The sequence below is a fragment of the Hesperophylax consimilis genome, chromosome 3, assembly GCF_061612785.1.
Source record: "Hesperophylax consimilis isolate HC1 chromosome 3, BYU_Hcon_1.0, whole genome shotgun sequence".
Taxonomy (NCBI): domain Eukaryota; kingdom Metazoa; phylum Arthropoda; class Insecta; order Trichoptera; family Limnephilidae; genus Hesperophylax; species Hesperophylax consimilis.
Window position 1 is genome coordinate 15,378,010 of NC_142838.1, and position 27,217 is coordinate 15,405,226.

At 32.4% G+C, this 27,217-nt stretch overlaps 1 protein-coding gene across 1 annotated transcript in view; it reads left to right on the plus strand.

Annotated features, from left to right (window-relative positions):
- The window catches only part of LOC149425015 (cell adhesion molecule Dscam1-like), a 394,348-nt gene that overhangs the window by 94,999 nt on the left and 272,132 nt on the right, over positions 1-27,217 (plus strand). The window lies entirely within an intron of this gene.

The window sequence follows — 27,217 nt, forward strand, 5'->3', positions numbered from 1 at the left end:
CAGATGCGTGGGAGCAATTGGTACTCTTGTGCGGTTTAAATAAAAAAAAATATTTTGAAAGTATTGTAAAAATTATACAATATTATAAAAAATATATAATATTGTAGTAAATTTAAATGAAGTTTTGGCAAAATTACCGTTCTGATGGAACATTAGTGTATAATACTGTAACTTGTACAATACTTTTATCCGATATTAAAATATGAGATTCGTTTTTGGCATTCTCTTTTATTCCACATGTGGATTTGGCACAAGGTTGTTAAGCTAAAGGTAGAGGGGAGGGGAAGGAAATGAGGGAGAGGAAGGTGGGTAAGTAAAAAAAAGATGTTAAAAATTAAACTAGAACACGCTTTTAACGTCATCCTTGTCAATGCTTTCATGTGAAATAAGTTCCCATAAAATGATGGAGTTTTCCCATATAAAAAATAATATTGTTACATTACCTAAGACATCCTAACTGAATGTGAATTATCCCAACACAACTAAGTTTCATCATTAATATTGACACATCAAGTCGCGCTCTTACCTAACAATGAAATATTATTCAGTTCTTACCAAATATTGATCGAATATCATATTCATATGTTAGCTTTTCTAACAAGCCAGCAATAACTGTCAAATTTGGTTACATTGTTACACACAAACACACCAGGACTAGAACATATTCAAGGACAATTGATGCGCACAGGTGCTGTAGAGGGTAAAGCAAACTTAAAATGATTCATGATTTCAATATGATTTAATTTTCATGAAAATTTTTATTAGTGAAAGGATTATACATAATGGCCACGCGAAAAATTGTTCTTACTCGATAATAATTAATAACTAACTAAATTACTTACCATCCGACTATTTTTTCGCAGGGGTGGGTAGACGATGAACCGTCAAACAACTCGGTTTTGGCAAAACCTCCTTGCCTCATTCACATTCACACATCATCACAAACTTTTAGCATAGTTAATTAAATTCTTTTTAGGACGGATTGTTTCAGAGAATTTGAACAATTCGTCAAATTTCAAAGTTAATTTCAAATTCTGTGAAAGTTCTTTTCATGTTCTGTTTTTATTTCAGCTTTGTCAAGTAACTTGCCTATAATTATATGATAACAGAACTTGAATAGGACTTTCACGGAACCCGAAAATGAACGTTGAAATTTAATGAATTATTTATTCTATGAAACAACACATCCTTAAATTGTATAGCGTTTGGAGCTTTGTGTCACTATATTATTTGTATGGTGTGAAATATAGATATAATAATTAGAATAAAATAATTTTGTTTTTAATACCACTTTACTATATTTATATATTTTCAAAATATAAAACCAACCGGTTAAGGTTCACCCTGAACCTTCATAAGGGTAATATAAAAATATATTAAATCCATAACAGAGTTAAAGTGTATTTATATGTAAGATAGAAGAGGGAAAGAGAACATCAACATTGGTGGGGGGGGGGGGCAAGGGGGCGGTAGGGGCAGAAAGTAGGTGGAGGGGAGGGGATTATATTTAAAATGGGATTATTTTACTAGTGTAATTGCTTATTGGATAAATTGGTTTTATTTAGTTTTAAAGATATTTTTTATTTCCAGATTTCTAGATTGTTCAAACGTTAACCTATCCCATTTCTGTGCAGCACACCTAACCGTGAAACGAAACCGGTTGGTTTTACATATTGAAAATATAAACTACAAAGGTGGTATTAAAAACAAAGTTATTTCAATCTTTAAATATTGAAGACAATATTAGTGATTTTTAAAACGAAAATCTGAAACAGAAAAATCAGAAAAGGAAACGGTCACATCTGGGACTCGAACCCAGGACCCTTGTCTTTCCGGGACAATGCTCTACCAACTGCGCTAATGGGACCCTATCCTACTCGGTCACTTTTAACTGTATCATACTTCGAATAAGAACTACCAACATTGTCTTCATTTTTTCACCGCACATTTTTATTGGCAACTATCTTTATGTATGATCGCAAGATTCAACCCGAACTAAATGCAATCCAGACAGCGTCTTTTTAGATAAACCTATCTTATTTTTTATTTTTAATGTGCGACATCTGTTGACTTTTCTGCAAGTCTAGAATGAATATTAATTTTTCGGAATAACTTAATTGAGTAAAACCTCAAATTGTAATATTTAAATATTGAAGACAATATTAGTGATTTTTAAAACGAAAATCTGAAACAGAAAAATCAGAAAAGGAAACGGTCACATCTGGGACTCGAACCCAGGACCCTTGTCTTTCCGGGACAATGCTCTACCAACTGCGCTAATGGGACCCTATCCTACTCGGTCACTTTTAACTGTATCATACTTCGAATAAGAACTACCAACATTGTCTTCATTTTTTCACCGCACATTTGCACATTTTTCACCGCACCGGTGAAAAAATGAAGACAATGTTGGTAGTTCTTATTCGAAGTATGATACAGTTAAAAGTGACCGAGTAGGATAGGGTCCCATTAGCGCAGTTGGTAGAGCATTGTCCCGGAAAGACAAGGGTCCTGGGTTCGAGTCCCAGATGTGACCGTTTCCTTTTCTGATTTTTCTGTTTCAGATTTTCGTTTTAAAAATCACTAATACTGTCTTCAATATTTAAATATTACAATTTGAGGTTTTACTCAATTAAGTTATTCCGAAAAATTATTATTTCAATCTAATTATTACAACTATGTATATCCACAAAGTGTTTGCTGCGTGTGAAAAAAGAAAATATATTTATTTGATACATTTTTTGTGAAAAAAAATATTACCGCCAAAACATTATAAATCATGTGAACAGTTTTATAAACAACTTTAAAAAATTTCTATGGTTAATAGAGCATTTCAACCAATACATATTAACCTAATTAACAAACAACACACTATTTTTCAAAGTGGTAGGCAGTGGGATGAAACGCGTGTAAACCAAAAGGGGATAATTTTTTTTGCACTTTTCCCTCTTCTTCTTTTATACAAATTGTCTTAGTCATTCTCTCCTCATAGTCCTACTCTAGGCATGATTCAAATCCAACATTTACATATGTATTTGAATGGTCGTGTAATGTTTTCAAAGTCCTTTTCCATCAATTTGCCTTAAACGTTGCCAATAAAAAATAATCTCGTTAAATACTTTGTGATATTTTGCTTTCATTATATAATGTAATGTAACTATAACAAATAATGTAACTATTTTTTTAATTTTTCAATAAAATGTATTTACTACAACAGTAGTAACTATGATATTATTAATTACTTAAAAATATATTTTCGTAGAAAGCAATCACTTTGTGGTTTAACATTTTAATGAAATAAAACAATATTTTTTGTTTAAAACCACGAATTTTTATTAATTTTAAGACCGACCGGTTTCGCTACAATCGAGCATCGTCAGGGTACAAAATTAAACTAATCAATAATACAAAATGTGTCATTATATATACACGACACATTTTGTATTATTGATTAGTTTAATTTTGTACCCTGACGATGCTCGAGTGTAGCGAAACCGGTCGGTCTTAAAATTAATAAAAATTCGTAGTTTTAAACAAAAAATATTGTTTTTATTTCATTACTTAAAAATAACTACAGTAACGTACTACGCACTCCTCTTCCAAACACAAGCTATGGAAGTACTACTCTTCCATAGAAGCTGCTTCTATGGAAGAGTAGTACTCTTTTGATGTGTAGTAACCCAATTTTAATACGATTTAATATTTAATTTCTTTAATAGAAAATAATAAAATAAAAAAACGAAACCTTTGAAAGCTTTTTAGCGCTGCTCTGGTAAAGCCAGCCACATAATCTCTTGGTAGCCACATACAAGGAACAATGTGTTTTCATCTTTCACCCCATATTCGTATTTTCATTTGTCCACGTATGTAATATTTTTCTTCCACCCTACTGCTTACTCTCTACTCAGTGATTCCCAAACATTATTGCATACTTTTCCATTTCATTCTATTTATAAATATTTCAATTAACTCGATTGTATTTTCTTTTGTTGGTGTTGTTTTATTTACCTACTTATTATTTCATGCTTACATATTGTTAGTCACCGTTATTGGACGGTTGTAATTTATTAGTATTTCATCTCTCTGTTAACCCTCTGTCTGTTGTGTACGTTGTTTACGTAGTGATTTCAAAAACGATCTAAAACCGGACATTCCATAACGGAACTGGTTACAATTTCATTATGACATAAAAAAGCCAATGTCTGGTAAGAAACGAATAAAATCATGTTGTTTTGGCAGCAAATCGAAAATAACACATTTAAAATCGTTAATGAAAATTTATTGTTCTACAAATAAAATCAAAGTGCCTTAGCTTATAACTTTGTATACTTTTTATTTTATGAAAATACAATTTAAAAAATCTTCCAGAAACTATTGTACGTTCATGTCATTAAATAATTAATTATAACTATTTTAGAACGCTTGTTGTTGATGCCACTACTAACATCAAAACCGTGTTTTATTCTTGTTAATTAAAAATTAAACTGTTATTACCGACCGCCTTTACCGTCCCTTGGATGACCCTTGTGTCAAATTTTGCCCATAACTTGCTCCCAATGCCCTTTGGGGGGAGATAGTACCTACCTTGAAAATCAGTGTTCAATCACTGGGCCAATGTTCAGCCTAATCTTGGATCAAATATTTGCTCTAATGGCGCAATTCAAGCATGTGATGATTAATTGGCCAAAACTATGTTTGCCGTTAAGCTTGGATTTGCGATGTGTGCAGAATTATAGAGGCTTTGGTAGTGTTGACTATGTATATACAATTTAAATCCATGGAATTATAATATTATTTATATTTAGTAAAAGTTAAGTATTTATATTAAAGTTTTCACCCTCACGACACGAGCAGGTCATTATAATTTCATTATTATTTCTTTCTAGTTCAATTTTCGATACACAACCTCGAAAGCAGATATTTAAAAAAAATCGGTTTTGGTATCCTTGAAAGAGTTTAATAATCCAGCCTCACTTTATAACATATTTTAAAATGTAAGACATAACTTCATATACGACACACATCCGACCAGTCACCTTAAAACTAAAATAGCAATGGCCGTTTATTAAATCGTGCATTCGCGTTCTAATTCTTTTCTGTCTTACTCTTCCAAACTCACGTATACTACACTAGTATAATCTCTCAGATAAAATTGGTCACCCTGTCTGTCGAGGATAATTTTACTTTGCATCATAGATCCACAATACTTGCATGAAATGAAATATTGCGTTTCCAATATACACTTGTAAGTGTATATTCTCCTCGAGGGAGGTAACACTTACTTTGAGAAGCACTGCTCAAACTCCTCAGACATTACTATCTCTAATGCACCCGTTAAAGTGAGTCGTTCTGAAGGCTCCTTATATTTCCAGATTTAATCTACTGCTGACAGGCACAAATAATACTACTTGGTGAATAGTTTATAAAAAAAATAACTACCTGTCAGTAATTATTTATTTACACTGAGTAAATAAGTATTACAGTAGTCCCAGACAGTGGTGAAGCGTGCGACTTTGGCGACCATCTTAAAATGCTTACGAAAAATATTTCTTCTCACACGTCTTCTATGAAACGAGAAAGACAGAAGATTCTAGAATGTTGAACATGTTTATTTTTATTTTTAATGTTATATAAAAGAGCTCTCCTATGTGCACAGTTTAAAGACAGGATAACTATATCGCCACCCAGAGTCAAAGTAGTATTAACTTTTTTTGGTATTGCCAGTTGTAAAAATAACTTAAAAAATAAATCATAAAATACATACAATGATCATAAAATGCAATCACTATCGGGTAGAAATTTAACATAAGTCTCACAATTATTCATTAATAAGTAAAATACGACGTGGCGATTTTTCTCACAAAACGGTGCTTTAAAAATTATTCAATTATTATTAGTACGGCCTTTTGGTATGCATCACGATGACACGCGCACTATCTCTGCCTGAAACTACTATAGATTAAGAAACTACGTCCCCTGCACACAGTTTTCAAGAATTAGACGGATATATATCTGACAGTGAGATTCTGACTCAAACAAATTTATTTGTACCAGAGCCTCATTTTTGAGGACGTCGCCATAACCTCTTTTAGTGTAGAGCCAGCCGCACCAATTTGTTCATGAACTCACTCGTGGGGAGAGCCACGTATATCCTAAATGCTGTTGATCAAAAGTTCGACATGTTTTTCACGTCTTATAAGGTTTACGGCACTGCAAATACATTGTTTAAATCTTGCGATTATAATAGACCCTTAAAATGTAACTATTATTGAAAAATTGCGCATATTGAATTGAATAAAAAAATCTAAAAAAATCGGCATTAATATGTAGTTTTTCGTGCAGAAACTTTTACTCTGAAACACGAGTCTAGCAGAGCAAATAACAAATAATTATTATGTTGGAGCATTTCGCAAATGCGGCAATATGAGTCGAAATTGTACAGAACTTCCAAATAGCGGGAATAACAAACGCCAACCAGTAAATTTTGTTTTACCTGTCAGCGCAAAACTATTTAATCAGTTCATTGTATGTTAACAAACCCTTTATTGCTTTTTAATTTTGTTTAAAATATTGGAAACAAACAGTAAATAAATCTACCATAGTTTATATAATGAATCATGACATGTGAATTTATCACTTGTTTGCGTTTGTAAAATTGAACAGAAAAATAAATTACCAGATACTTAATATTTGAAATTGGACGGGGAAATTTGAATGAAAATGAAAATATTCGTCATTTGTTGCATTACATACAACAAAAAGAAATAAAAGGTTTGGGCCATTAGAATATGCTCTCACTGTTGCCTTATTTAGAGACAACCATTGATAAAAGAAACATAAAATATCGGTTCTTCGCAACCTTCCTCTCTCCCCATTCACACTTCCGCCATAGTTCAACTGGCTCCGAGCAATGTTCGCTGTTGTGCGGTATGAAATATTTTAATAGTTATTTTCTTCAAATACCATTAACTATTAAATCTAGAGCTCTTTTTTCGATGAGGTAACATTAAAACCCTTAACATTTCGACCCTAAATCAATAACACCTGTTTTTGGAACGAGCTGTTTGTCTGACACAGAGGTTCCCTCGCAAGCGTTACTTTCAACAACAAATTTACGAATATGCACAAAAAACGTTCAAAGTTTCAATTTTTCAACTGTCCTGTCAACTAAAAAACAAATCGACTTTTGACTTCTGTGATACTAAACTGGTTTAAAGAAAATGTACTCTGACATGAGATAAAATATTAAAATTCAGAAATAAGACGGACGCCCAGGTCTTCGTGTCAGTTACGAGTAGTTTTACCATGCCATATATACAGGTGACTGGAAATCGAAGTTTATTGAAAAAGTTAATTATTCAATATTGGGTCCTTTATCAACAGTCAGTTAATGAAATATTACCATCTGAAAAAAGAAAAAAAAATCAGTTATCAGGCAAATAGGAAATTACAATTACTAAAATCTACTCAGACATAGGATGCATTATTTTGCATACTTCTTAATAAATTTTCTCCCTTCAAAAAAAGAACACAAAAAAATGAAAATAGAAACTAATTAAAAAGCTCACTCAGATGACAAATAGTTCAAAGAGAGGCCAGAGACAAATGAGACACAAATAGAAACACAAGAGACACAAGAGAAATAAGAGACAAAAGAGACACAAGAGACACAAGAGACACAAGAGACACAAGAGTCACAAGAGACACAAGAGACACAAGAGACACAAGAGACACAAGAGACACAAGAGACACAAGAGACACAAGAGACACAAGAGACACAAGAGACACAAGAGACACAAGCGACACAAGAGACACAAGAGACACAAGAGACACAAGAGACACAAGAGACACAAGCGACACAAGAGACACAAGAGACACAAGAGACACAAGAGACACAAGAGACACAAGAGACTTAAGAGACACAAGAGATACAAGAGACACAATAGACACAAGAGACACAAGAGCTACAAGAGACACAATAGACACAATATACACAAGTGATACATAATGTAATTAACGCAACATACTTTAAAAAACAGCTGAACAGTTTTTTTCTGAATCCGTCTAAATTATTAAGGGCTAGATTTGATTGAGGGTCTTTTACAATAATATTGATGTATTGTTTGCTGATGGCTTACGACATAAGTATTATCTGTTTACCACATTTAAAAAAAAATATTTTGCTAATGTTTCACAAACATCTCTAAACGAAACACTTTTTTTCATATTTCATGAATAATTATTCGTTTTTCATCCTCAAATGCTACTTTATAATATAAAAATAAGTCGGTAACATGTTGCATTTAAACTGTTCATGTAAACAAATAGTTTTTTTGTAAATTTGAAGTAAACCGTGCCACGTTAAAATGTCATTTCAAGACAATAAAATTTTGTGTTTTCTCTATGGGATCAAAGATTAATCACATAGGGATTTTGAAATTCTGAAAATTAAAAAAAAATCTCTTTTGCCTAATGCACAAGCTTAGAATAAAACATATTTAATTTCTTGTAGAAGAAAAACTCTCTCAACTCGCTCTAAGGATCCCTTCTTACACCAAAACTTTCCACAGCGATACGTTTACAGGCTACAAACAGAATAGATATCTATGCACTGATAATAAGCACATTTACGGTAGATGTATGTTTATTGATGAGAAAGTGTGCATATTTCTTGTAGAAGAAAAACTCTTGCAAGTCGCTCTATGGATCCCGCTTCCTACATCATATTTCCCCGCAGCGATACGGCTGGATTATTTATTTATCTATCTGATTAAGGAAGCATTTTAAAGTCATTTTGTTCACGTGACACGTGCCATTCTCTACCTCATGTTAAAGAAATGGCCATCATGATGATAATGATATCGTTAAACAAAAACCTTTTTAAATTATTTATTACATTTACATTCGTTTTCAGTGTTCTGGAGATCAAGGGCCTTAAAATTACTGCAAGGCCGGTCCTGTCTAGGCGTAATTGGAGCAGTCCGCTCTGGGTGCTGATTTGCCTAGTTGCCAAGGAGCCAACGCGCTAATAATATCTAATACCTCACAGCGCCTTTGATGTTTTTATTAGCGCCGGCCCTGCTTTACAGATGTAGTATGAGATATTAATCTATTCTCCATCGCATGGAGAACGAAGGGCCGCCTAAGGGGAACTCAAGAGATCAGGGAATTCAGGGGGCCAAGGAGTGGAACACCCCCCATGGTGACAGGGACATGAAAAGGCATTGTTGCCCGCCATGCCAAGATCTACAATCTACATCTCCCTCATTACTTGCGAGAGCACATTGTTTATCGGCGGAGGAAAAATGTTGTTTTTCTGAAATAAAGGCAAAGTCTTTGAGATATATCCATTTTTCTCGAGGTAACGTGATACGTCTTTCATTGGAAAAACACTATTTGTTATTTCCAGGAAAATTTATAACTCAAAGATATCAAGTAATGAAAAGGAACTGTATTATCACAAATGGTAATTGGCAACTCATTATAAATTTCTTCGCCAAGTGTATATATATATAGGTACGTAGGTACCTACACCTTTTTAATATTCATGGAATGGAATGTTTAATTTTATTTTCAGTGTCAAAGTGTTCGCCCTCTATAAAAATGCATTGTAATTAAAGAGCTCGTTACTAAGGAAACGTTACAAAATATTTCATTCTTCTCAGAACTTTTAATAAATATGCACCATCATTTTAACCAACTTAGTAAATTTTCTTAGTAGGGAGAGTTAGATTTAAATTAGATTTATATGTTTAATGAGGTTTATTTCTGTGTTTATCATTTTGTAAATGTGAGATTTAAATGATTTGTTTATTGAGGTTTATTTCTATGCTTATCAATTACTGAGTGTGAGATTTAAATAACCTATTTAACGAAGTTTATTTCTATGGTTATCATTTGGGAAGTATGAGAATTAAATGAGCTCTTTAATGAGGTTTATTTCTGTGCTTATCATTATATTTTTTATCGAAATGTGCATTTAAAGTGTTATTAAAACCAAATATGATATTCACTTAAAATAATTGGTGGCGATGTAACCTACACAGAGCACTTTAGAAAATACGCGATGGCAGCGCGTTACTTTACCGCAGCAGAAAAAAGGGAAAGAAAATAGCGATCTAGCCCGCAACCCACCAGACTTTAGCCACAACCTCCACTCTGGAAGGTGGACACCTTTTCTTTGTTAGGGAAAAACTTTACTTGGAGCCTTTAGCATCATTAAATACATTGCCTTTCCGCAGAACATTTCCCACCGCACTCTTACACAAACTTTAAATTAATTCATGGTTTTTTTGCCGTCGGAATAAAAAGAAAAGCGTAAAAAACAATGGACCGTTTTACAAATAGAAGGTTATTCTTTCCGAGAAAAAACTAATCGGCGTCATTTAGATTACGTTTTGTCCTTCTTTATCTTTTATCTTCGGAACAAATTTCTTTTGTTTTATTTTTAACGCTGGGAAGTTTTTCATTTTATTAGTGTAATCTCCGCTGAACCCGTAAATTCTCAATAAATGGATAAGTTTATTTTGCGGACGTTATGAAGCAAGGTGTTTAAAGCCTTGCTTGAAATATCCCGGTTATTTATTCGCAGCACTTTAAATTTTACTCGCAAAAACTTAATGGGTAAATTTTAATCCTGTTTCACATTCAAAGTGTTTAAAATACAATTTAGGCTGTATTCCTACAACCCTCCTTTTGTTTTATTCATTATTGTGCCCTGACGAGGCTCGATAGACGAGGGTGGAGGGGGAGGGGAAGAAGCGACGAAGGGAACCGAGAATAATATAAAGTCCCTCCGAGCCTTACTGAAATATAACATTCCTTCACAAGCCCATCTGCTAACGCAGGCTTATTGCAATATTTGTCTCATTTATTCTCCATTTGCCTTTTTATTGAACACTTTCTGCTTTTTCTTCATATACCTTCTACTATCTCTATACCTTTTGTACAAAAAAATATACTTTATTTTGTAGAAAAATAATTTATACGGTGATGGTTCTGGGATGAATTAACGATGAATTTTTAATCTGGTATATTATTTTCCTTCCTGAGAAATACATTTATTTTTAATAATAATAGATACATAATATACATTCATACAGAATTTATGCAGAGGGTTGTGCAATTTAATACATTCCATATTTAAAAATAGAAATACAAAATGGAAATAAGACAAATAAAAAGAAAAAATAAATTAATAAATACTTAACATTTTGAAGAACCTGATAGTTGTAAGTGGGATACGAAGATTTTCGAAAAGTTTACAAAATTAAAAACCAAAAAATATATTTATTGAATTCCTATATCTCATTTGTAATTTTCTTTTGGAGATCATGAGACATTGACGTGCCTTGATTTGTTTATAAAAACAATATTAAATAATTAGAGTACCCAATAGAACGATATTATAAAAAATAAACATCACAAAAGTTACCACATAACCATCACTCATCATCGTGCCTCCTCATAGTTACTGGACATTATTTATCGTAAAAATTAGAATTAAGATGTAATTCACCTTGCCAACAAGAAAATTTTATAAATGAAATCGTTGCCACTATGATTTTTACCACGCTTTGCATTATATGCAAAACAATGAGTTTTTATAAATGACCTAATCATAGATATTCCATTAACAATAATTTATCACGCATAGTAGGTACCTGCCTACCAATATTTCGTCACACCGCGTAATTACAGAAAAATTTGATTTATAAAACACATTTAAAACCGCAATAAATATTGTTCAGACAACCCTGAAAAAAAATATCTATCCTGTGAAATATACTGAATCAAATGCTTTCACATTTAAAGAAATTATTTCCTTTGATACCTACCTAAATTTAACCCATCTTTAAGTAATTGAATTTCACAATAATTCAATGTTTTTCCTCTGAAAATAATACATTAAAGGAAGGTAGGTAGAAATGTCGGAATATTCGCTTTAGTGAAAGTAATGAAATTTGAAATAAGTCGGCGAATTTATAAAAGCCAGCTGTAGGAAAAGTAGCTGTTTCTTCAACCATTTTTAGGAGCTTGAAATTTCATCATACTAACTAGGGATTATTTTTCATAATGAACCCAACAATATTTAATTAAAAATATAATATAATTATTTTATGACCAAAAGTACAATATCTTATAAATAACCGCGTCATTATTGACCTGATTACTTTTAGAGGTTGCATAACATTAATTAATGATTAAATGATGAATACATAGCAAAGATCAGGAGAAGAAACGCACCAACGCAACGCTAAGGAAAAATTAAACCTCCCTGACAAAGATACCGAATGTATCATTTGTAACTAAACAACAAGGTCAATATTTTTCAAAAATTGCGACCGTGAATTGTTTGGTTAGGTTAAGTGCTGAAGTTATCTCTACTTTGAACAAAATTGCGATAAATAATTTTGTGGCGGTGAAAAACCACAATAAAAACATTGTTCATATAGCATATCCACTATTCTACTGAAAACCCGTCATAAGATAACATTTATTATACCATAAACTTTCTGGAAAGGTACGATATTATGGGATGTAACTAAAAAAAGTACCTTGTCCGAACCCTTTTATAATCTTGAATAAAATATTCAAATCGTAAATGTTTTTTTAAGGGCTGTTGACATAGACGGGACGCGTGGTTTTAAAAATATGAAACACGTCCCCTGTGGGAGGTAAGTCATCTGCTAGGTTCAGAGTAGAAAATAATTATTTATTTATTTTACCCTAAATATGTTGAACATTTTACATCTATCAACCTGAGATGCCTCCTTGCTTACGACTATTATTATTTTTTGTAAAGAGAGTACAGTAAAGAACCCAAAAATTGTTGTGCACTGTCTAAATTGGATTTTATACATAAAACTACTCACAAAAATTGAAAATTTGTAGCGATATGGCTCTAAGTTAGACAATATTTTTACTTTTATTAGTGTAAAAAATAAAAGAGAAAACATCAGTTTTCTTTGTGATCAATGTATATAAGAGATACTGCTTTATTTACAAATATAAATATCAATCTAATAAACTTGTTTTCTTATTCAATTTACATACACGTGTTCGCGCAGCTGTGCTTTTCCTAATAAATGCAATGGTGAAATGCGACAATATTAGAATTTCCACGTGTTCCGACATCTTCATAACACAGTCGTGTTTTGATAGTTTGTTAGGAAATTTGTTAATTCATTTGTTAAAGGCCCGTTTGCTATAGGAAAAAATCTAATTAGACCTAATTTGTAATAAATTTACAATATTCATGCAGATCAGAAACTTTTCTACGTGTAAGTATTAGTAATCGTCGGTAACGTGAAAGGTCGTAATTTTAACACCTCGACTCCGGTGATTGGTCTGATTTGACCCAGTGTTTTTTTGAATAAAATATTTTGCCGCAAATATCTCGTTTAGGCTAATTTCCTTTTGTCTATTCTTTCATCAAATATTTACCCACATTTCGATTCAAAAATTATTAAAATCGGATACATTTAAAAAAAGTTATTAGAATAATTGTGTATAAAAACACGCAAAAATTCCATTTCTTCTCAGTTGAATTCGAGCAGCCGACGAAACAGCATATCTCTTGCTCTGTCCTTCCGTCTTTGTCTCTCACAGTCCCGTGCAGATGTTGTCAACCATTCGGGCACATTTCTGGTATTGTGATTTTTGTTTGTGACTTTAAAAAGCCTTTTAATTTCATCATTTCAGCCGGGTCAATCTGGACCCACCATCGCCGCATGTGTTTTATTTTGAACCTCCGGGTATTACGTGTTAAGCGAAGATTTTATTATTATAGGAAAACCGTATTATAAACATATATGTCTATCAGGTAGTTACATAATTTCTTAGTACTAGAAACTTTTTTGGAATTTATTTGTGATGTCGTTGAATGTAAAGTTTGATCTAGAACAGTATTCACAGGTACAACGGTGCAAATCATAGAAATGGCATATTTGATTATAAACCCATTTAAATTTATTCGGTTTTACGTTCTACTTGCGAAAATAAATTTCATATTCAAAACTCGTTAAAATGTTCATTTTGCCAGAAAAAAACAGAAAACATGGAGTTTTTCCAATCATGACCATTGGCAGTTAAGACAAGAACGACTTAATAGTACAAAATCATGTGCTTTTGGTTTCAATATTTGATTGCTCAAAAATATTTTAGGTGATCTTATTAAATACTGCGATTAAAACACATCTTGGACTTGGAATTATCGAGAATTTTTTCGATAATCTTTTTAAAAGCCCAGAAAAAAAAATAAGCGTCAGATCTATTGCTTTGAATTTCCCATTCCCTCCGACCCGCTACAATTTGAGGCGGATATTTTAGATGGCCTTATATAAGTTGAGCTTCTCGAAAAAAAAATTACGTAATAAGTAGTATGCATTGCCATCTCACGCCATTTAAAAAAAAAAAAAAATTGATTTAATTTAATTTAAAAAAAAATAGTTTGAAATAAATAAATACAAAAACAAAAGTTCTTTCATTTTTACTTCATCAATTAATTAAGTTTGCAATGGTCAGTTTCAGTTTCAGTCAAAATAACTTCGAAGGGGATGAGTTACGAACTTATTTTCAGTCAGTAGGTTTTTTTGGAAAATTATCGTAAAATATTTAAATATTAATGCCCGAACTTCGAAAAATAAAATAAAACACAATTTTTGACGATATTTTTTTCTTGCGTACATCAACAGGGAGCTGGTGTTGAGCGAGAATTTAAGCCTTATTGCCATCTACATAAGGAGTGTTGTTGGTAGTGGCCCGATTCCAAATGTTACGTGCCTTGAGCAATCTATGAACCAACTGCCAGAAGCAATTATTGTCATGGACATGTACATGCGACAACCTTATTCATTATCCCTGGATTTATGATAATGCCGCAAAACAACTTAATACGGGACTAACCATCTGTAGAACTGGTGTATTATTGTTTCCAAACTATTGGTATTGTGATGTAGTTAAGCGTCCTCAGTGTGAGGATGAGTATTGCCGCGGGTAATATTCGTACTCTCAGATACAGATTTCTCAGGAACGTCTTTTGGACCAAGATACTATGGGGCTAGTCAGTTCAGTCACTTGATTAGGCAGTATAATAAAAATGCACGAAGAACCCTTGTAAATATCAAAACACTGATTTTTTGATAATTTGCAGGAATTTTAACTTTTTAATTTAAAAATAACATTTTTAAATTAAAAGTAACAACGGGTACCTTCCTGTATTATGACTTTGTTCAATCTTATAACAAAGGCGTTTGGTGTCAATCCACAACGTGAAGTGGGGACTTTGTTATATGAATACATTCCCAGAACTTACTTGGATTTTGAAGAATATTATTTTCCATCCTTGAAATGAAGGTGTTTTATTTGTGTTGGAAGCGATTTACTAGAAGGTCGCTAACAATTTATAAATGACGAACATTTTATGTCATCTTAAATTACTAGGCGGTGTTTTTCGGGGAAAGCATAAATTCGATAACACTTTTATTATATAAAAACAATGTTCTACGTCGTTGATGTCAGGGATGTTGTACATCTCGTCCCTCATACATTTGCTTATGTAAAGGAACAACTTCTCAAAGTTACTTCGACTAAAGTTCCGTCTACTTCAAGCAACTGTCTCGTGTGGGAACCCTTGTTCTACGGGGATTGTTTCTATGCATGGTGTATGAGAATTCAATCGCGGTTTTGTGAACATAGTTGAGGAATCTTGTTTTTTTTTCTACGAAAATATTTATTAAAAATATATCTACCATCATTGTGCTGAAATAGTTTCAAAATCCTTGAAAAAGTTTTTAAATCATCAATGTTGGAGTCTAAACATAAGACTCTCAATAATGACATTCAATTTCTAAAACAATTCTCAGTGTTGAATAAAAATTGTTTTCAAAACACTATTCGTGTGATTTTAAAACACAATGAAGGTAAAGGTTGCGGCATCATGATTACGAATCAGTTTACTAATAATCTTCTCATTGTAAATAATCATAGCTTCCTTTATTATTTTAAATTTTATTATCAAATACAGTAAATTAAGCTATTTTTTGCATCACTATCACATAACCGGACATAATAAAAAGTGAACACATTTTGTATATTGCAAACATTTTTATAATAATAATACGTAATTATATCTGTGAAACTTACCGACAAAATAATGAAGGTGTTTTGTTAATGGTCGTTTTCTAGTCTATACATACGCCCACAATATGTAAGCAGGCAATCAGTTGCCGATGAATTGATTAGGGATCTAACATTTTCAGAATAATAAGTGTTTCTGGTTCAGGTTCGGGCGTCACCCTTTATTCCACTCGGAACCCGGAATCCCCCACACACGGAGTATAGAGGATAGAGAGCTAAGGGCGGCACCTGAACCTGCACAAATCTCAGGCGCTATAATGAAAAGTGTTTCATCTCCTCGTGACCCTCTCCACAGACCTCCACTTCACTCCTTTACTTCTAGTATGTTGTCGACTTTTCACACCGTTAATAATAATAATGTTTTCTCCGCTGATGGTACTTTCACTTTTTCATTCCGCTAGCCAAATATTTATTATTTCCAAAACTCTCTTTAAACCGCTTTCGTAAACACGCTCCAATTTCAGAGCGCCTGCAAAGCAGATTGGAAAATATTTGTTTTTGGCGAAAAGATAATTGGGACATTGAATTTTCCTGGAGAAAACATTATATATTTGGCTTTAGCTTTTACCTACGGTGAAAACTTTCCGGTTGATAAAACAGCTTTTAAATTACATAGTTTATAAGCATTTCGTTTAACATTTAAGTATTTTCAAAAGATTTTGCCTTTAAAGGTTACATAATGACATCCTTCTTGCTTTTAGTAATTAACTTCTCTTTCAAACTTTCTTTCGAGAGAATTATGATTACCTAATACTATCTACAAACAGAATTAACGTAAAATTACAATATTTTATGCTAAACGCCATGGCGAGCATAATAAATAAATCCATTTCGGTTTAATTTAAAAGTTAGGCATGAAATGTTTGTCGAATTATTCAATATCTGAACATTATCGTTTACAAACGATTACATACAACTGATGTATAATAATGGAATAGTGAACACATTTATTAGTTCACCTATCCCAAAAAAAAATAAGACAAAAGGTTATTTTTTAACAATCCCGATGGTACCGTTGCCTGTGAAAGGTTAAAATATATAGTAACTCCCTCCCGACCAACAGCCGGATCGTCATTCTCCCTGGGGAACGAAGTGTGATGACATTTAGAAAAAAACCTATTTTATGGATAGTAAGATTTTCCCATTTGTATGAGTTCCAATTGTAACTTTATGTGCCATTTTACTAATGCATGTTTCGAATGCGGGCACACCTCCCCTCGCTAAAATATGTCCCTTTCATATGAGATGATCCAGGTTAACGTATTCTGAAAATCTCCATACATATTGCGTAAATAAACAAGTTTTCCGAATTCAAATGTACCTACATTTTTCATCTCCGGGGAAAACAAGGCACTTTTATGGATGCTTATCTTTCTCTATGAAGTAAATACCATAAAGCTATGAATCTAAATTCAAAGCTCCATGGTAAATACGTTTGTTTTATAATTTTATATATGGAATAAAATGTTCCCTAGGAAATACAATAAATTATTTTTTTCTGGTCTGTTTACCGGGAACTTCGTAAATGTGTGGTTTTTGTGAGCTCAACAGTATTTGATTGTAGATTACTTCCTTCATCCGTTACTTTTTATGACGCCTTGATAATAGGTTATTTTTCCAAACTTAAGTGTTGTAGTGTACGCACTAACCTACGGGTGTGAGTGTTTGATTATCCTCATGAGAAAAACATGTCGATATCTTAGAAAATAATATTTATTTAGCGTAGCATAAAAGGAAAAACAATTCCGGATGAAAAACAATAATAATATTTTTTACCAAATGGCTAACAACCACTTAACCGAGGGACTTAATTTATTTTTCATAATGAAACATTTATTTGCCTTAACGTATTTTTGTGTTTATTTAGGAGTGAAAAAACCTTTTAGGGTTAATCTGCTATCTTTTAACGACCCTTTCTTTGCATTATTTCTACACTACGCCAGCAAAAGGGTGCCGTTGTGTACTCAATGATTCCTTAATACCTATTTAAAACCACTAATAAACCTGGAGAGGGGCTTTGTAAGATCTTAAGACGGCTTTAACTGGTAACTCACTTAGAAAACATTTTTGTTGATTCCTTAGGCTACTTGACAGATATGTGTTTGCTCACAAACATTCACAATAATAGACGTGTATTAGCTTTGGTATCACTAAACATTTTTCATATTCAAGATAATTCTTGTTTGAAGGTTTTCATAACTACAAAGACTATTTATTCAAATATTGTTAAATGGCAATAAAAAAACTATTTTTGGTAAGTTTTTTTTTCCATTCAAAAATTTTTGTACATTTATTTAGTAGTATTTCGCCCTGTTATTTCACAGTGTTATGGAGGGTGAAGTTTATAAATTGAAGTAATACATACATTAGTTGTTATAATTTGTATAATTTTTTTTATTTTTCGTGGTGGAATTCTAGATGCATCTGATGCGTCTGAAGATGACCATAAAAGGCTGAAACCGGTAGCGGTCAAAATAAAATAAGTGGAAAAGAGTTTAAAATTGTTTCAATGTATCATAATTCAGATAAATTTATTACATTGTTGGTGTGAAAATATTGAATACGAAAATTCATGGGTATTTTAATTAAAATGTGTTGCAGATGTTTAGTAAGATTATTTGAATCAATAGATTCTCGTTAAGCCCTTGACGTAAAAAACACCGTACGTTATTTCAATCGATATTTCTTACTTTACGAAATTCAGAAAAATTTATTCTACTACCAAAGACACCAACTCATTCCTTGAATATTTATATGTACTGTACGGTGTACAGTGTACACTTATTTACCTCTCCTTATTTATTATGGTGAGGTTTATTGATACAACATCTGTTTATGTAGGTAAATCAATTAATTTTATAGGCTTAAAAATTTGTTTATTGGTAAATCTTTCGATAAATTATTAATTATTTTAGATGAGAATCAGAGCTTTAGTAAATATTTAACAAAATTTAATTGCCTACTGTATTTAAGACTTTGCCTCTAAATCCCACCTCCCCCATCAAGGGAAGATTTGATAATGGGATAGAGAATCCTTCAGATCATGAAGCCCTTTAATATTTCAACGGATAGTTGAACATGATTTAATTCCAAATTGAAATTGCTTTTCAGGATCTCACATAACTTATTTAAAATCGGCGATTAGGTCCTAGGCAAGGGACAAATGGTCAACTCGGGCCCGGTTAGGGCCCTGGACCTCATCACGTATTCAGAGCCTAGGGCCTAGGGCCCAGGGTTCACTGGCATTTATCTTGTTTACGATCGCCAAAGTCTATGGTCGGCCCGAACAGATTTATTTTCGAGAAACAAAAAATACTTAATGTTTATAGAAAGGCAGAAAATATATACGTATTCATTTCGTGTATATCACAAATTTTAATTATTATATTCGGTTCTAATTATAAAATAAAGGTGAGCTGTGTAATTTTGGCACTAACCCTTAACGGACGTCGTAGGTCCAAGGGACCACATCGATAACACCCTCTGCCTCTTCCGTCCTATTCACAACTGATCTCTGAGCATCTCAGTACCTTCTTACATTTTGACTGAGATCGCGCAGGAGTACACATAAGTTCTAATTTTATTTACGAGAGTCATTTGCCACGATGTCACTCACTTTATTTTTGTTTATTTAAATGTTACTTATTTTTCCAGTTTGTCAAGATGGCGAGTCGAAACCCCAAACTATGTACTTAAAATACCATATTTATCTCAAAGATAAGATAGACCCTATCGAGCTATTGCGATTATAGGAGGCACTGTAAAACGAAGAATAATTTGTGATTCAATCCCAGATCGTGCGAGATGCGTGGCATTTAGTGCAAAAATACATATAACTTTACTTCTGTCATTATTTTCATGTTCAAAATTATTGTTGTTTTGTGTACAAGAGTTTTAAAAGTTTGTTATTTATTATATGCAAGCATCATTGTTAGTAACAAAGTCATATTTTTGTTACTGTTTAAGGATATGATTTCATGGAAGGAATTTCTCAGTTTTTTTTAACATTTACTAACGGCCTATGTCATCTTAGGGGATGCCGTGTGGAGGGTATTTTTAAGAAAAGGAAGGAGGGGAAGGTCTCGAAAGGAAAATATATAAGGGGTGGGTAGGAATCTAGAAATCAGTGTGTCCAGGAGTGACGGACGTATGAACTATCCCGCTCGCTGCGGTGCAAGGCGATGAGTAAAGAGAGACTAGTTGGAGAGGTTAAAGGATTTTCCTAAATCAGCCTCTCCCAATCCAGCACGCCACGCAGCTGGTGGACTCTACTATAATTCACATCAGAATTTCATCTTGAGATCCTTAGAATCTTAAGATAAAATTTTATTTCGTCATTTGTCTGGCAAGTTAACATTTTCTTCCAAAACAGGCACATTTTAATACCGTATGAATCAAGAATTATAAATTTTGTCCAATATTATTTTTGAATATCAAAGTATCTGTATATTTTACCGGGCTATTCATTTTATTCAATAATTAGAAAATATTTACTTCCCATCAAATTGAGGCATGTTATAAATATCGTTTACGACTTTTACGGGAATTTAACATGTCGGATGAGTTAGCGACATTAAAACGTCTCCCATAAAAATGAAAGGCTATGGCAAAGGAAAAGTGGGATAATCACTAAATAATTGCGACAGCGTACTTACTTACTTGAATATTCATTACTGAGTTAATTTATGCAATATAAGTTGTTAGCTGGATAATGTTTGTATTCCAGCTATGTAGTTCGTAGTTGGTCACTTACAGAATAAATATACCAATTCCGTCCCATCTGTCCCTCTGCGTCTATCTATGTACCTATCATCATTTAGGCTAAATTTTTAATTTTCTTAAAAGTGAAATCATGCCGATTTTATAAACTCATAGATAATTTAAAACGACGTATGTTAATGACAGGTACCTAATACAAAGTAAGCCCTTGAGATGATTTTTCATAGGAAAGGCTCTGTATGAATTATCCAATTATTATTATTATCATTAATCCCTCAGGCTAATTTGTTCGCTTTTGGGAATAACTCATATTGTCTAATATGAATCTTCCTTACTGTCATGAGAAATATGTTGTAATCGGTGTTAGAAAGAGAAAATACCACGCTTGATATTCAAATCTAGAAGTTAACCATAGAATAATTAAAATGTTCACCAATATGAAACCAAAGGTTCTGACCGCAGTTTTTAAACTTTTTTATATTTTTTTTAATTAATTATTTTTCCATGATACTCTTAGGAGGCGACTGGGACTATTTGGAAGATGGTCCGAGATTTCATCAAATATACCGATTATCGGGTGCATGATCCAGGAGGTTCGTGGGTTTTTTTTATGGTAGACACTAATAGTTACGCCAATCAAGGGGGCAACTGTTTGGTGATTGATCCTTAAGAGAACTTATTTAAATTACCTTCTCTCTGCACGCGTGTTTTCCCGTATTCTGTTTGCAGAATATCGTCTATTATATTCAGCTTTAGGAGTGTAAAATAAATAAGTCACCAAAATGACATTTTACAGAAAGTAAAGATTTATTTATTAACACACACTAAAAACGGGTGAACAAAAGAATTACGTCTGTACAGCCTAAACGCTTACTAAGACTAATAGCAAAGAGGAGTCTTTAGTTATATACAGGGTTTTCCAATAAGAGGTGTTATTTTGAATAGACCGCTATTTCAGTAGATGTTACTTTTAAAGCTGTCATTTTTCGCGTTTAACAAGTAGAAACTACGCCATTAATAAAAATGGAACGATACACGCTTCAACAACGCATTTAAATTATAAAAATTCACTTGAGTGAATCAAATGCAAATCATCTTGAGTGATGAGGCCCATTTCCACCTCGGTGGTTTTGTCAACAAGAAAAATTGTCACATCTGGGGCTCGGAAAACCCAAGACTTATTGTTGATAAGCCTTTCTATCCTCAACGTATGACTGGTTGGTGCGGTTTATGGTCCGGCGTAGCCATTGGACCTTATTTTTCCGAAAATGAGGCTGGAGAAACAGTTACGGTGAATGGATTGCGCTATCGAGAGATGATTAATGATTTTTTATGGCCGAAATTGGATGGTTTTGATTTGGACAACGTTTACTTTCAACAAGACGGCGCTACGTGCCACACAAGCAACAAAACCATTGATCTTTTACGATTAAATATCAAAATAACACCTCTTATTGTAAAACCCTGTATAATAATATATAAGATAAGTAATATTGTGTCACAGAGTACAGGAATCAGGAAACAGGGTATAAGAATGTGGATCGGTATAATTACGTATGGACCAGGATACAAATATAGTAGGCACATTAAGGATTCACAAACAAAGTAATTGTATAATCTAAACATATTAAAGTAAACAGAGTGATTTATCAAAAGAAATAATGATCAACATTTTTTTACTATAAACTCATAGATTGGTTTTTGTGGCTACATATTAGGTACAGTGTAGTGATTACAAGTGGGTATCGTTTTATAATAATATGATCAAAAAATTATGTGACAATGATATTAGTAATATATTTGTCTAGTAAAATGCGTATTTTTTTGTATATTATTTTGTTGTCAATAATTTTAGTTAAAAAAAACTTTAAGTGAGCCATTTTTATTTTTTTTATGTTTGCATTAAAAATTTTAATCTTTCAAAAAGTATCTGTTTATGTCTATAATAATATTTGAAAGAGTATTTCAACGTCTTTCCAAAACTTTTTTTGTGGTTTTGGGTTTTTTTGTGCAAAAGAAAAAAATCTTAAATTTTCCATTTATTTGGAATTTCTAAATACTCCAACCTTTGATAGAATATGGCATAGGCTTGAGCGGTAAAGTATAATTTTTTATTCTACTCAACATTATACCCATTAGGGAAAAAGCATCTCAACTCAAACTGAATGATTTACTATGCCACCGATCGCAGAAAGAAAGAAGACAAAATCTTTTATTTCGATCCAACAACGGCCTAAAACCTGGGTAATGCTTTGGAATGCTCGGATCAAACATGCCGCGCGTTGCAAATCTCATATTTAAACGAAATGTTTCTTAGTGAGAATTTTATCTTTCTATTAAAAACTACACAATCAAATATCTAGGAGTAATTATTGATAAAACTCTGAAATGGATGGATCAAATATGTCAAGTAGTAAAAAATTAATCTATATGTTTTTTTTAACTAGAAATTTTTTACGATAAACAATCTATATTTAATATATTGAGCCTTAGTTCCATCAACTTTTATAATATGCTATCATTAGTTGGGTATCAGCATATAAAACCAACCTTCATCCAATCAGAGTCGCACAGAGAAGAATAATAAAAATCTTATTTAAGAAAACCGGCGACTACCCAGCACATCGCTTATTTGAAGAATTTCAAGTACTTTCATTTAAAGACATGTACATCCATGGATTGAAAATTCTATCATTGAATCCATAAAAGAAAATGACAAGTACCAATATTAAACTGAAAACCGTACCTTACTTAAATATATTTTCCATGCCTAAAATTAAATACTTCATTTGCACAAACGTACTATACCTACCAAGATTTTTTTTTCAATTGATTACCGGAAGAAATTAGAAGTATATATCACAAAATTCAAATAGAGATACCAATTTATTTTTTTAAAACAATCTTACAAAATAAATAAAGTACGAAGACAAAGTTTATTTCTCCAAAAACAATTTGAACATTTCAGTGATTGAGCAGTTGCTCAATATATTTTTTTAAATTCGTATTTAAATATATTGAAATTCATTCATAAAATAAATAAAAACTTTTTTTTTATTTTCTAAAATAAATTAAAATTGAGTATAATATTAGCATCTCCATTTCAATTCAGTGCGCGCTTACAATTCATTTTTGGCAAAATACGTGAAATGGCTTCTGCTCGATATTTCCTAAATATGGTCCTGCTGACTTCGGGCAGTTGGAACTCTTATGCGGTAACTGTAAAAATAACAATTAAAATAAATTATTTTTAAAAGATTATTAAAAATTATACATTCTTGATTGACTTTGAAACATTGACAAAATGGTTTACACTCTGGACCTGGAATGCATCTGGTTTTATGGCAGTGCCCCTAAAATCAAACATGAATTCAGATTACATTAAACAGTTAACATTGAACGTTGAAATTAAAAATATTATCACAAAAATACTAACACAAATATATAAGTATCCATTTTCATGTCCATCATTTATAAATAAATTCTATCAATGTTGTCAGCAATCATTCGCTGCAGAGCTTCAGCACCTCAGCGAAGTCGATATTCGAATAGACAATTGTATCTCATTCCAAAGATTTAAGGAGGGATAACTACCCTCAAAAGCACTTTTATATCTTGGAGAACTAATAAATTTTCTCTTTTGCGTGTACTGTGTGTATGAGAGTCACGGGACCAGAACCTTCGAATTCATCAAACTGAACATTTGACATATTTGATGTAACTTGCTTCTGTTTGACGTATTTAGTACCTGATGCCGATAGAGTTTGGGCGAGATATGCTGGCGTCTCGGGACATTATAGCAATATCGGACACATGCATGTTGGACATGTTGCACCACACAAAATACATTAAAAACCAACGTATTAATACGTCGGCAATGCTGTATCATTTCTACATACATAAACACACGCTTATTCACAATCATCAGGGTAGATGTGTAGATTGATGAACATTTTTTAATGTTTTTAAAAACTTTTATTTAGATTTAAATAAATGCAATTTTTTCACACGTCTAGTAGGAAAGAAGACATTTCACAATAAAAGTTGTAACGCTGTTAGAAACGTAGTAACTGGTTACCCAAAATTTAATCACGATCGAGTCTTCTTTGACGCATTTTTTTTTTCTTCATACGAAGCAATTAATTTGTTATGTGACATTATTATTTAAAATATATCAAAAACTTTTTTTTCTTATTTATTATTTTTAATGCCGACTGGGTTTAGCTACAACAGTAGCTTCTTCTTCATAGGCAGTACAATCAAATAAAATCTACAAGTAATAAGTAACACTAAGCTTTCACATGAGGTTAAAAACAATTAGGTGAAAAATTGGGAATAGAATGCTCTTTGTCAGTGGGGAATAACCTAATTATCGGGCAATTATTTAGGTTTATTTTGTAGTTGATGACTTTGCTATTAATATTTTTGGCTTTCTGTAACTATAACTCTTCTAAGTTATCCAGTCTGATGCCTACTCCGCTTTTATGTAGCAAACTGACTAAATATTTATTTTACTCACTTACATTTATCACTCTATAGCTATTAAAGAAATAATATGAACAATAATTATTCCTCGCTTATGTTATTAAATTTAAACGGTTAACTTGAGATAATTCTTCTCTATATATTTAAACAACTGGCCAAAACACATTGATTTTTCAGATTCAAGAAATCTAAGGACGGGTTGTTTCACAGAATTTGATCATTTCAAAAGTTGACTTTCAAGTTCTGTGAAGGTTCTATTCAAGTTATGTCGTGATTTCAGTTTTGTGAAGCACCTGACCAATGATGATTTATAATAGAACTTGAATAGAACCTTCACAGAAATTTGATGAATTATTTATTTAAAAACCCGTCCTTAGAATTTGACGTGGTAAAAAATTCAATTTTGGTTTTTGTCTAAGCGCTTTACAAAAAAATATTTCTCCAATGATTGTATTTCGTGTTGTACCTCGTTTATTTCTCTATTTCTAGTTCTCGATCTTTTCTAACTCGTGAAATAATGTTTTATTATTTTTTTAAACTTCAAATGATATGCTCTTATTAGTTATCCTTCGTTCTTTCATGGGAACGTTTTTACTTTTCCCAAAATTGTGATAGTTATATCTACCCAAGAATCGTGTAAATCGTGTCTGCAGGCGTACTTTTTATCACACACTGATGTAAGAAATACATATGATTGTCATACAATGTTTCATTCTTAGAAACTATTTCATTCCTAAGGAGCAAAAGTTATTTCCAACTTCTTTCAACTAACTATTCAAAGGATGATTCGTTTGTTTTTAATACTGTCACCGAGAAAAGTCGCTCCTTTAAATAATTGAATTATGCAAACGTTATTATATGTATTCCCCGGTAAAGGAGAGTTTCCCTATTCATTAAAACTAAAAGTTTGCAACAACATCCATTAAAGTTCTTCGCCTTTAATACGCCGGTCACTGGCGAGAGATGAAAATGCAATCAAGATATTAAGGCCGGGAAGAAACGATGCTTTAATTGAATTATTACTTCTCCCCCCTTTGTTTGGGTGGGGGTATTTAGTTTCGAGGTAAATTAATGCGAGATTCCTCTACGACAGGATATTAACAGGCTACACTATATAGTAGCCAACTATTTGCCTGTTTCAATTAGACGCATTGAACCATCAAATCACCCCTTCCGTCTCCCGCGTATATGCCACCCCTTACCATTAGTTCCTACCCCGTCTCCCTGGGAAATATGAAGTCATTAGGGAAACTCCGTTCATTAGTTCTTCACCCTTACTGCGCATACAAAGAATGAATGCCTTGGAGCTACCTACTGCTGTACTCCCATTGAGGATTTTTTCAATAGAGAAATGTCTGAATGTTTCTGTTTACACGTGATAGAATTAAAAAAAGAATGATTAATATATCGAGTAAACTACTCGAATAGTCAAATGTATTTTATTTTTATGACACTTGACGCTCTACCTACGAAGAAACAATGAAGAAATTTTGTTAATATTGTATTTTTTATACACAGTATTTTTGTATACCCGTGAGTAAATATACCATGCCTCTTATGTTCTTGAATAATTTAGGCTATTCATGTTTTATTAATTTGAATTATTTCCTTATCAATCGATAAAACAATGAAAAAAATATTACATAATGTGTACTATTTAGACAAGCCATTAATAATATTTTTTGATGTGAAACATCTTTTGGCGCATCCACGGGGGTAAAACGGTCTCTTTCGTAGCAAGACGGGAAGACGCTCATGCACGGAAAGACGAATCATTCGGCCAGCCTCGTCAGTCGACGGCTCTTTTCGCCCGGCAACCAAAACTCTGTGCGGTAGATTTGCTTCTATTCTCACCAAAGTTGGCAATGGATAT